This window comes from Schistocerca gregaria, chromosome 5 (assembly GCF_023897955.1).
Source record: "Schistocerca gregaria isolate iqSchGreg1 chromosome 5, iqSchGreg1.2, whole genome shotgun sequence".
NCBI lineage: Eukaryota > Metazoa > Arthropoda > Insecta > Orthoptera > Acrididae > Schistocerca > Schistocerca gregaria.
Window position 1 is genome coordinate 449855431 of NC_064924.1, and position 13203 is coordinate 449868633.

Sequence of the window (13203 nt, forward strand, 5' to 3'; positions counted from 1 at the left end):
GTGGTCCGGTAGTATACGTCGGACCCACGTGTCGCCACTATCAATGATTGCAGACCGAGCGCCGCCACACGGCAGGTCTAGAGAGACTTCTTAGCACTCGCCCCAGTTGTACAGCCGACTTTGCTAGCGATGGTTCACTGACCTCTACGCTCTCATTTGCCGAGACGATATTTAGCATAGCCTTCAGCTATATCATTTGCTATGACCTAGCAAAGCGCCAGTATCCGTACTATTGATAATGTGAATCATGTACCATAAAGAGCGACGTTCTCCATTAATGGATTAAAGTTAAGTATTCCACCAGTTACGTCCGTTTTTCTCAATTCTAATTCCCTTGTCATGTTCCAGACCTCACGCCAGCCTGCGTGAGCTGAGACGCGTGCATTTCGGGCCTTCTTTAGCAATACGGTTGGCTCTGTTGCCAACCACAACAGTTTGCAGTGAATGATCTACTGCAGTTGAAAAGGAACAACAATGTATGTAAGTACAATACCAGAAAAAGATACTATTCATTACGCTGTATTATGGATGTCTTCAGCACAAGAAAGTGTGCACAATGCTGCAATGAAAATTTTTGATCACTTACCCAGTTGTAAAAAGTGCCTGTCTGACAGCAAAAAAAATTTTGAAAACAAACTGAACAAGTTTCTCCCTGACAACTCGTATTTGGCAGAACACTTCTATTATTGTAAAATGTAAATAGTGGTGGGTAGGAACTGTGTTGGCACATTCTTAAAAAAATAAAACAGTTATAAATCATTGGTATGTACCCACATTTACAAAATAACTTGTGGTGTGAATATAAAATGACTCATTCCAAACCATTATAATTTATCATGCAGATGATGTATGGAGCATGGAATTAGATAACTAATCAACTATCATAGCCATTCTTCTATTTTGTCTGATATTTGTCCATTTTGAGTAATTGTAGCATATCATGCATTCGTTCCACTGCTATTGTTAGAAGCAGCATTATTTGCTGAACTTGCAGAGTTTTCATATTAGTGTAGTCCTTTCACTTTCTTGTGCAGTCTTCGACCTACATTATTATTTTGTAATTATTGGCCATAATTTATTTTAGAACTGTTGTTTCCGTGATGATGTTGCTTGCTAAGACCAGTTGCCTTAAAATTTTATTAATCATGACTCTAAAGTACGCCATTTTATACTGCCATGGTCAGCATGAATTTCCATTAGTATTAATATCAGCACAGTTTGGCTTTTTATAGATCCAGATATGTGTTCCCCATTCTGTTTTCTTATAGCCATAATGAGAAAGTCAATGTGCTCAATGTTTTGGTATAAACAGTGCATTTAATGTAAGAGTGAGTGGAAGACTTTTTTGGGCTACTTCTTTACATCTTCTGCATCATCTTCTTGTAAGAAAATTGAGCCATTGGTGTGTTTATAATTATAAACTCTTCTTTCTGTGGTACAATGGTATTTCTTAAAACTAGACTTCCAGGCCGTTCATAAAAATACAAAGGCCACTGGTCCCTGCAGCAGATCCTATTTGCCTCATTTTGCTACCCAGAATAGATGACTGTCTTCATGCTGACCAGTATACTTATATTATGGATAATGGTGTGATCGTATCAGTTCAACAAATACATACTGAGGAATTGTTCTGCTTCTGGCTGGATTATTCTCCAACATATATGACAGCTATGGCGGAGAAACGGTTTGGTGAACATAATGAGATTCCTCTGAGTATAGAACTTCAGCATGCATCCAGATTCCTGTCATCTGTCACATTAAAATAAGACAAGAAATTTCAGTCTCTCTCTGTGTGACCAAGAATTTAGTAATATGCCTTGAGAGTTCTTTTTCCAAAAACGAGTCCCCATCAGCAGGTTTCCAAATCCACAACTCTTATGGGTACAGTGATCTTGTCAGTTTCTGTCTTGATTGTCCAGGACTGCAGCTCCAGGATTCACCTTGTCACTCAGATGATTTAGCTTTATAAGTAACAACAAAATATTCAATAATGTTCATTTAATATTGTTAAGCTCCAAAACAAAAAGGGTTTTGCATGTGTCTTAGTGAGTGTTGAGAACATATTTTTAATAGAATCAAAAAATCAGAACTAGTAGCCTAACTAACTCAACACCCTCCAGAATTATCTGTGTATACAAACGTCCAACTTCTTCTGAAATTGCCTCTTTTACTGTTGTGACTTTTGACATTATTCCCAGGCCATCTGTAAACGCATATGTCAGTATTATGATGTACCTTGTGATTAAAATTAATCTTAGCCGATTGCCAATCGTGGCTTCACGAACTGCTGGCTCTGTTTGCGCACAAAATGTGCTTGAACTAGATGAAAAGGGTGGAGGAAGGGCTAAAAAGTATATTTGATGTAAAAATCGAAATTTCGTCTACTGCTTAGTGTAAATCGAAATATATTTTTGCATATCAGTACTTTAAATTTGAAGCAATACGTTGCCTACAGCATTTACGTTAACACCAAAACTTTCTTAATGCATCGTAATTTTTATGAGCAAACTATGACCACTATGTCCAACCACCAACCACCATCTGCACTGCTTACAACATATTATTTTGCGAGTTACACAAATATTTGCGCAGTAAATTAGCCTACCCGATTTATCGATTTCTGAAGCATCTCACAATCGTTTTGTACGATAACACAATGTATCCTACAGCGATTGTGAGGACAATATGAGATTTATTACAGCGAGAAAAAGAGGCATTGAATCACTCTTTCCACGCTCCAGTCGCGAATAGAACGAGAAGAAGCGCAAATAACTGGTACAATGGGAAGTACCCTCTGTTATGCACTCGACAGTGCTTTACTACGGAATATGGGTGAAGATGTAGATGTAGGTGTACGAATGAAGTACAAGAGAAATAAAACAGAAGACATTTTATTATCACCTTGTCAATGTCCGGATCACAAAAAAAAAAAAAAAAGAAAATTGATATGATATGGCAGAGCTGCCATTTCACGATCATACATCAGGACTATACTGTAATTAGTTCAAGTGGATACGGAATCAAGACATGTTTACTTTTCGTTCTTGTGACATTTCTTGGGCCTCATTTTGCAGTTGGACAAAATATGAAAAACAGGAAAATTTGGCCGACACGCTGTAACAGTAGGAATTCCACTCCAGCTTATTTACAGATCACTGAAGGAAATACACGATTATAAAACTCTCCACAATCTTCATGGAGAAATAAAATTTCTGACAAGCAGCAGAATTGTAGACTAAAACCATTTCTTCTAAAAACTCATTCTGTCGAATAACGGAATTCCTCATTAGTAATTAGAATATCCTGTGTAATCTAATAAGGAAGTATTGAATAGGATTGGGGAGAAGAGAAGTTTGTGGCACAATTTGACTAGAAGAAGGGATCGGTTGGTAGGACATATTCTGAGGCATCAAGGTATCACCAGTTTAGTATTGGAGGGCAGTGTGGAGGGTAAAAATCGTAGAGGGAGACCAAGAGATGAATACACTAAGCGGATTCAGAAGGATGTAGGCTGCAGTAGGTGCTGGGAGAGGAAGAAGCTTGCACAGAATAGAGTAGCATGGAGAGCTGCATCAAACCAGTCTCAAGACTGAAGACCACAACAACAACAATTATAATATAAAGAGCACCAATCAAGTGAATGCATTAAAAACTGTCAAATCCGTTTAATTGAATAGTTTTTCACCGTGTTTCATAATATAGGCATCAAATCAGTAATTGTCTAATGTTACTGTACACTAAACAATTGTCTAACATCTGTCATATATTGTACGTATAAAAGATTTTACGTTACATAAATAACCTAAGCATATAGCCTTATATGTACTTGCATTTTCCCCAAAGCTTTTAATTTTTGACGGAAATCCTATTTCTGACGTTAAATGGTTAGTTCCGTGTTTCATATTTCATATTCCCAGTGGAACATGTCAGTCGAAAAGTAGGTAACAGAAATTCATAACTGCATATTTCAATTCGGCTCCATAAAGCAATTGGCACTTTTACGTAATACGTATGTGTACTTTCGCAATTGTATTGCATCCTACTGGATCCCTGGAGTTGAATATCGCATGACGTTACCACATTTTATCATGCTCTATGACGCAGCACAGAGTAGAAATGACGAAGCTGTGATATCATATTTGACAGTTGGTACCAAACGCCAAAGCAGAAAGGTTGCGTGTTATAGTAATCTTTGGCGCGCGGAATAACAATTGTGGTAGTGTGTGGATGTGTTGGAGTGAAGTTGTAGGGCTTATATGTAGTCAGGCAAAACTGTTTACACCGAGATTATTTTTTGTCAAATTGCATGAAACTTGTGCCCGCTGCATTTAATGTTGAAGTTGCGATGTGTTACGGTATCGTACTCATATGAAAAAGTGAATTTGCTGTTTTGTTTGGAACTCCTGAATGTATAGTCCGTTTACTGTTCACGGATTAATAGACAAGACAGCTCACGAGGTAAGCTAAGGCGATGTATGAGGAAATTTTTGCGTGGTTTGGGTATAATTTTTCCCGAACAGATTTGTTCGCTTATTTCTTTATCGGTGTGGGTAGTCGTATACAGCAAAACCCAAGCATGAATTCTGACACTCCTATGGGCGAACATAACTGTCATGTATATTGCAGGAGCATCACAGTCTTTAATTTTTCCCTGTCGCCTATCATTGTCCTGTTGCACTCGCAAAACAGGGAAACATTACGACAGCATTACTAACAGTTTCGTCGTCATATTTTTGGAAATGTTTTCCTTGACTTACATCTTTGGGATTTCATGTGGGCCTTAATTGCATAACTGCAGAATTTCTAAGAACCAGAACCCACAATTTGACGTTTGGCCCAGTTGACTTAGAAATGTTATCGTTAGTGTTGCTACTAAAATCTGCTTATATGGAAAACTGACATTTTTGCCTTAAATAACAAGTATTGCCAGTAAATTAAAAACAGTAGAATTTTTGTGAATCTTAATTAATGTTCCACCTATGAAAATTATATTTGGGATCTCGCTATACATAATGATGTTGGACAGCGAATTATCCTACAGTAAAACAAGGATAACCTCGACACAGATGTAGGTTTGAACTATACAGAAGTTATTAGGCATTGTGGTATTTGACATGACATGCCGTTGTATTCTACCAACATTTGAAGCGCTTTGTCGAGCCAGTTATGGGGGGAGGGTGGAGGATATCGTATTTCACATTAATAAGTTGTTACCCAAGTTGGAATAAGGGATTAGTGACTAAATTAAAAAAAAAAACAAATGAAAAATTGCAACCAACTGAAGATTGAACCCTGAACCTTTGTATTTAGCCACAGAGCAATTGTACAGTATCACACACGTGTCTGAACAAAAAACCATTATTCCAAGTCAAAGTTTGCAAATTCTTGTTACCAAATTTATTATGACTTGTATAAAAGTGTTGTGTAAATCTTTTCATACCTTATTACACAGTCATGGTTTTTTAAGGCTAAATGACTGTGCAGTTATACACAAAGAGCTTCCTTCTGTAGTAAGCATTGTAAAGATGTAGAACAAACAAGGCCATTGTGTCTGCTACATTTTCATGCACAGTAGACTTGCCTAAGAATTGAATTACAGGCATTCATAAATCAACATATTTCACTTGCATTGGCAGTGACGGAAGATGGCTGGAAGCAGATGAACTTTAAATTAAATGGATAGCCAGTAGTAAGTAATTACTGTGGGTAACATTAACCCTTTGTTGGTCAGTATATTAAAAATAAAAAAAAGCTCTAAGCTCTTTTTATCTTGGAACAGTGCTGTGGCGAAATTATTCTTAAGTTGTCATTTACGCAGTTTGCTGATGTTGGTGATGACCATTGACTGCACGGAATTATAACATTCATATTAATGCGAATGTTTCGTTATGAAATGTTTGATTTACGAAGAAAATTTACTGAGTAGGCGAGGGTACATACAAGAACCTGTCGGTCATAGAGTAGGAACAGCATTCATTATATACCTTATGGCCAACATCAGCACACTATACTGCAGCTGCTACCACTGCCGTGAGTAAAATATTACCAGTGCTGCAGAATAGGCTCACTAGAATTAAGGGTCCATCCATACCAAATGGTCCAGCACTGTTTTCTTGACCGTCTCAGAAAAATTTTATATTTGTTGGGTGAATTCTCCTTGTTGGACACAATGCCCCATGTTGGGCACAATGATTTTCCTGGTATGAGATTGACATAGGGGCTTTTATATTTAGAATAATGATCAAATGTTATTTCTCAAAGTTCTTCTGTTATAGGTTACTTATGTTTCTCAAAAGGGTTTGTGTAAGACTGGTCAAAAAGGTGACAAAATATTTTTTTAAATATTTAATTTCATGGTACTTGATTGTTAATTTGACCTCTGGGCCAACTCGTAAGTAAAACATTGCTTTTTCTTCTTCTCTGTAATTTTTGATTAAAGTAATGTCTTTAGGATGCACTCCATACATACTTTCATGACATGTTGACATGCTTCATTAATAACACCACCACCAACATAACGTGGATACACCATTTTTCAACTCTACACTTCAAGAACTTCTAGCTAAATAAGTGTGAGCAGACAATTGTTGGTGTAAGGGGGATGGCTACAACCAGATTTGTATAGGCTCCAAGAAGCAATTGTTGGCCTGCTGAAACAATTACCGCAGCATTGTTTCGACAATCATTAACTAGTGTAATGTGGTGTGCTACATTATGCAGTTTATATATTTTGATTAGCCTACCAGATATCTCAGATGTTAAAAAATGTATTTTTGCCTCTTGTTTGTAATATTTTTTTTCCCCGTAAATTCCATTTGAATCTCAGTTGCAGTTTATACTGAAGTTTGATATCATAAAGGCCTATTAACTGTGAAATTTTCAGATTTTTATCTGATCCCCCAACAAAGATATTGCAGGCCAGAAAATGGAAAAATTAAAAAATCCCTTTTTTTAAAATAGTGTATTTTTTAAGTGTAAGCTGAACACCATTGATACCCTAGAAAAAAGTAACTGTATTATACTATACAGTGTAATAGCAGAAAAAATATTAAAGCTGAGAAAATAATCTTTCTTTGGAAAATTACTGTTCAAAAATTGAGTTTTTTTAATTTGTGGCTGATAACTTTGAACTATTAAATATATATTTTAGAATACATTCAGCTAAGTGATAATGATGTTAATTTGTAGCCCAGTGTGTGTTGTACTAAATGCATTTTATCTGAAAGGCTTAGGACAAGCCACTACTGAATAATTGTAAAAAATGTAGATACTTGCAAATTCTTAAAAAAACTCATGCAACCTGGAACAAATGTGGCCACCATTTCAAAATAATAAAGAACAATTTTTTAAAAATATTTTTTGACTACTAATGATTGGGGAATTCACACATCAAATATAAAAATTTTCTGACATGGTCAAGCAACTAATTGTTTTTTTTTAGGTGTCTCAAATGTTGACACAAATTCCTGTCACAATAGTAATTCAAGTTTATCGGGTATATTGAACTCATATAATCTTAAAGATATAATGATTTTAGACACCAGAATAACAGATTTATCATTCAGTGTGATAGAATATGTAATAACTAGCAAACATGTTGGAGGTAGCATTAAATTCAGTCGCCTGGAATTTCACTGCTCTCATTTTTATTGCTACCAAATTGATTACATAAATGCTAATCCTCCAGAAATTGCAAATAAAATTGAGTGGAAATGAAGCCCAACAACCACAAAAATAAACTAGCTCGGGAGGATCAAATAAAGAATAGGATGCATTTTATTCAGTTTTGACTTCGGTTGTCCAATTAAAAAGACAACATACTTGACTACCAATCTATGGGGGGAAAGAGTTCCATTAAAATTACCAGCTAGATTAATATTAATGTACATGCCCTGTATGTACTGTATAAATTCTGGTATGTACATTTTCAGAATAGGATTGAATGTGGTATAAAACCCCGTCAAAATCTTGCTTTTAGTGACAGATTAAACTGTGGCGTAGCTCAAGGTCTGCAGTAAGTTGAAAGATAATAATTTGGTTGCGAGTTGGCAAAGCCTGCGATGTAGAGGTTGGTAACAGATTGACCGGTAGTGTAGCCTCATGTTTGCCTGCATCATATTTAAGGACACTTACCTATGTTTAGGGATTTCTCATCATAAAAACTAAAACCGCAAGTAAATTCAGAAGACATAATAGTTAATTTTCAGCTTTCTGCAAAATATTTTGATGCATGTTATGTGCTTATATCATACATAAAATAAACCAAATGTTTTGTGTAGAATGTAGTGTCCCGTGGTTCAGAAATGTGGATAGACAGACAAAAAGAACACTTTCTTTTTGAAAGATTTGAAATGTGGTTATTCACTAAAATGCACATCATTTATGACGGCGGCAGAGTTAAGGTTTGTTCTGCGCATCTAACGTCACAAAACACAGTCAGCCAATGAACAGAGAACGCCGTTGCCAGAGCTCGACTGCAATACAGATCACGGACGAGTGTCTGAATGTTTCTAAAAATGAAGTCATAAATAAAGTAACTGAACGAAAGCAATGTCTTGATAGCAGAATTTCTTTTATAGACAGTTTGGAAAAAGCATTCTTTATACCAATTGCTTCATATTCTGTTAATTAATTAAACCAAACAAGCAATAAGCCTCCTAATTCAGACAATAGCAAGGAAAGGTATCTGTATCATTCTCACTAACCGCTTCTTCGCAATAAAGCGGTAATTGTTTATTTCCTATTGTACTTCGACGAAATGTGAGTAATTCATAGTCATACCAACAGTGTTTGTCGGTATTTTGCGTCCAAGTTTAAAGTCCTCCAGGAAGTCTATTAAATTACAAGCTGCGTTAGCGTAAGGGTTACAGTGTTTGGCTGCTAAGCGAAATGTTCAGAGTTCAAACTTTATTTGGTGCTTAATATTTTCTTTATTTAAAAACAATATCGAACTCTTACTTCATGAATTTTATTTGTTTGAATGCAATTTTTTGAAATATATCTAGTGGCAACTGAAATCAACCATACAGAAAGTAAACGCTATGGACTTTTACCTCTGCAAACTCTTCAAAATTTTGTGCAGTGGTTTACTACATTTAATGCTGCACAATAACTGCACTGAACATCGAAACAAAATTAAGTCATTAATGGGGGGAAGGTATCAGTCAAGATGATGTGTAAAAATCAAATTTTTGGTCCAAATAGATTTTGTGAAATCGAATGATAAGTGTGTCAAAGCAGTTGGAACGCCATGTGTCTGCACAGGCGATGACAAAATCATGCACAGCACGGAATGCGGGGAGCACGTCTCTGTAGCAGCGAAAGGGTTAATGCGGCCGTGGGGACTTTACTTCATAAACTGCGCGCTCCCCCCTAAACGTAAGTTTGCTTGGCGCGTGCAACTGGCAACGCAGCAATCTCCCATGTCTGGGCAGGCATGCGCGAACCGCCAAGATAAAAAAATTGATCTATAGAATGGAGAAACTGAAAGGATCGACTAGATTAGTAATGAGATGCTGAGCAAGGTAGGAGAAGAGAGAAACTTCATAATAGGGAAACATCGTTGATGGGACACACATTACATATGAAATGTGGAAGGAAAAGTAAAAGGGGAAAGAGGGAGAGGAAGAAGATGGTATGGAATGCTAACAGATGTCACGAGAGGAAGGAGTTAAGACTCTCTCATCACAAAGAGAGGTAAGGATGACAGCCAGTTGATACCTGTCTTGACAGATGTACTGAAAAGAGGAGAAAAGGGTCAGTTGGTATAATACCCAGGAACAGTTTTATAACATTCTTGATTAATTTAACTCCCCAACTGGTGCCATTAGAGGGACAAATCAACTTAGCAAGGCAGTATACTGCTGCAAGACACATGATGGATTTAAATTTGAGAAACTGAAAGAGAAGATGTAATCAAAATAGTTCCACAGCTAAAGAAACACTCAGCTGGTTGGGAAAATAATAACAAAAAGTTCATGTTTTTCCCAGTGCACCACTGAAAATGATTGTCAGACCAATATATAAAAAAAGGACCAAAAGAGAGAGCATCTAAGTACAGATAATTATTTACGTTTACCTTAATTCATATTTAACTGGAAGAATGCAGAATGTTAAAATTAACAGTACAGACAAGTCTCCAAAAATCAGCAGGGACCTCTAACAGGGGAGGTATCAAGAATGGTGTACCACAGAGACGAGAATTAGGTGCCTTATTGGTCTTTATATATGTTAATGACTTGCCACTCTATTCCTGTATATACAAAGCTACTTCTTTCTGCTGATGCTACTAGTATAATAATCACACCAGACAAACAAGAATTAGCTGAGGAAATAACAGTGTAGAGTCTTCTATTGCGAAGAAGCAAGGGAGAGGATGTTGTTATGGGTGGCCAGTATCCTCTTTCCGCAACACAAATACACACGTGATTTTATATGTTATTTTTTTATTTACATGAACATTTGCATATTTTGAATAGAGTTCATGTGTTGCGGTACAAGCTCATGAGTAATAGTCCTCTTGCAGACGATATTGGTAATCTTGCTATCACAAACTTTAGTCTCACTGTAGTCACTAATCTGGTCCCTATGTACTGTCATAACCTGCGATGTGAACTGAGGCCTCTCTACGATTGAACTGACAGACGCGAGTAGTGAGTCGAGTGAGTACCCTCCAGTCAGCATCGGCGGTCTAAATATGTGCTGTTGAGGGCATTGGCGGAATGTTCCTTGCGTGTGTGTCTTTGGCCTCTCTCAGGATGTGCATGCTTGATTCAGCTCCTACTATCGATCTTAGCACTGGATCTTTGATGGCCGGTGTGCTGGTGACAGCTTATGCCAAAACAAAGTCTTTGAGAAGATTATTAAGTGGTTCTCTGCAAATGGACTCTCACCAAATTTTGAGAAAACACAGCGTATACAAGCGTTTACAGTAAATGGCATAACACCAGTGATAAATACAGACTTGAAACAGAGGTCTGTTGCTAAGGCAGAATATTCAAAATTTCTGCATGTGTGCATTGATGAGAAATTGAATTGGAAGAAACGCATTGATAATCTGCTGAAATGGTTAGGTTCAGCCACATATATATTAGGGTTATTGCAAATTTTGGTGATAAACACATTTGTAAATTAGCCTACTATGCCTGTTTCCATTCACTGCTTTCATATGATGACATATAATTCAACATTAAGAGAAAAAGTATTCATTGCACAAAAGTCTTTAAATCAGAATAAGAACTTGAGCCTCTCCAAGATATCCTTGCAGACATTTGTATTAAAAACTTGTGATATTTGCAGCACCTTTGCAACATGTATATTCAATCATGAAGTTTATTAAAAACAAAGATTCCATGAGTTAACAAGCGGGAAAGTGCCGGTAGATAGGCACAATCAAAAAACACACAAACACAGACACAAATTCCGAGCTTTCGCAACCAGCGGTTGCTTCGTCAGGAAAGAGGGAAGGAGAGGGAAAGATGAAAGGATGTGGGTTTTAAGGGAGAGGGTAAGGAGTCATTCCAATCCCGGGAGCAGAAAGACTTACATTAGGGGGGAAAATAGGATAGGTATACACTCATGCGCACACATACATATCCATCCACACATATACAGACAGAAGCAGACATATTTAAAGGCAAAGAGTTTGGGCAGAGATGTCAGTCAAGGCGGAAGTGCAGAGGCAAAGATGATGTTGAATGACAGGTGAGGTATGAGTGGTGGCAACTTGAAATTAGCGGAGATTGAGGCCTGGTGGATAACGGGAAGAGAGGATATATTGAAGGTCAAGTTCCCATCTCCGGAGTTCGGATATGTTGGTGTTAGTGGGAAGTATCCAGATAACTCGGACGGTTTAACACTGTGCCAAGATGTGCTGGCCGTGCACCAAGGCATGTTTAGCCACAGGGTGATCCTCATTACCAACAAACACTGTCTGCCTGTGTCCATTCATGCAAATGGACAGTTTGTTGCTGGTCATTCCCGCATAGAAAGCGTCACAGTGTAGGCAGGTCAGTTGGTAAATCACGTGGGTGCTTTCACAAGTGGCTCTGCCTTTGATCGTGTACACCTTCCGGGTTACAGGACTGGAGTAGGTGGTGGTGGGAGGGTGCATGGGACAGGTTCTACATGGGGGGGGTGGTTACAAGGGTAGGAGCCCGACAATTGTTAGCCTCATTTTCATAATCTGCCAGTACATAACTAGTCTTTTGAATACATTTACACGCAGTTTTTTCTGAATTTTCCTGAATTTCCCCACCCTTTAATCTGTTTTGGTGACAACACAACTACCTAACCTTTGCACCCATTGTTGTTCACCAACCTAAGTTCAGCACAGGATCAACATAGCTCATCTCAAACCAACACTTTTTTCGCTTTTTTGACACCTTTATCTCTCCCTATATATCAAACATGCCTTCACCCTAGCCAGATTACGCTCCCATATTTTATTTACTCAGGCTTGTCTGACATTTGGCATTACCCCCAAAGGCCTCACATTCCCATCTCACACTTCCCATCTCTGGCTGCAATCCTTCTTTCCATCAGTCCTTATACCGGTTCCAAACTGCACAATCCATAGCCCTCACCCGCCTAATCCTTCACCTATACATCGACTCGGCCCATGAACACACCTGTCAAGTCCTATCCCAAATCAAAGTCCTCAATCTTTCCTCTCCCACATCCACACCGGCTGTTCATAGCATCCTCCTACAGGCCAACCGCAAATTAGAACAGCATGCCACCCTCCACCTCAAAAAACTATCCAATCTCCTGGTTTCCCACTTTTGGAAAGGCAACTCGCTCACCCTCCACAACCTTTCCAACAAACCTTAACCTCCTCTCATTGCACACAGACCCAGTCTCTCCCATCTACTCAATCTCCCATTTACAGCTCCACTCCCCCCAACACCTCAAAATTCTAGTCAACACAATCTGGAACCACAACACCCCAATTCAGTAGTTAAATTTTCCTCCAAACCTCTCTCCCAATCCGAAACCTCTGTCCTGTCCAAAGGCCTCACCGTCAGCCCCACTCCTAGGTTCAACCAAACTGCCCTTGTCAAAGATTTACTGTCCTACACTCGTAGTCTCTGCTGGAAATATCACTTTGCCATGAAGAAAATAATCCTGATCCCACTCCTAATGATCCAACTCCCCAAGACACTATCCAAATTGAACCCTGCCTGGAACAGTTCCGTCCTCCAT

General features: G+C 38.1%; 1 protein-coding gene across 3 annotated transcripts in view; it reads left to right on the forward strand.

The window, feature by feature from the left end:
• The first annotated feature begins 4141 nt into the window (after positions 1 to 4141).
• Positions 4142 to 13203, forward strand: part of LOC126271933 (probable ATP-dependent RNA helicase DHX35) — a 208887-nt gene continuing 199825 nt past the window's right edge. Inside the window, exon 1 of one of the 3 annotated variants that reach the window (XM_049974353.1) lies at positions 4142 to 4458. The gene's annotated coding sequence lies outside the window, so the exon portion shown is untranslated. The remainder of the gene's footprint in view (positions 4459 to 13203) is intronic. The other 2 variants (XM_049974354.1, XM_049974355.1) reach the window with 2 other exon arrangements.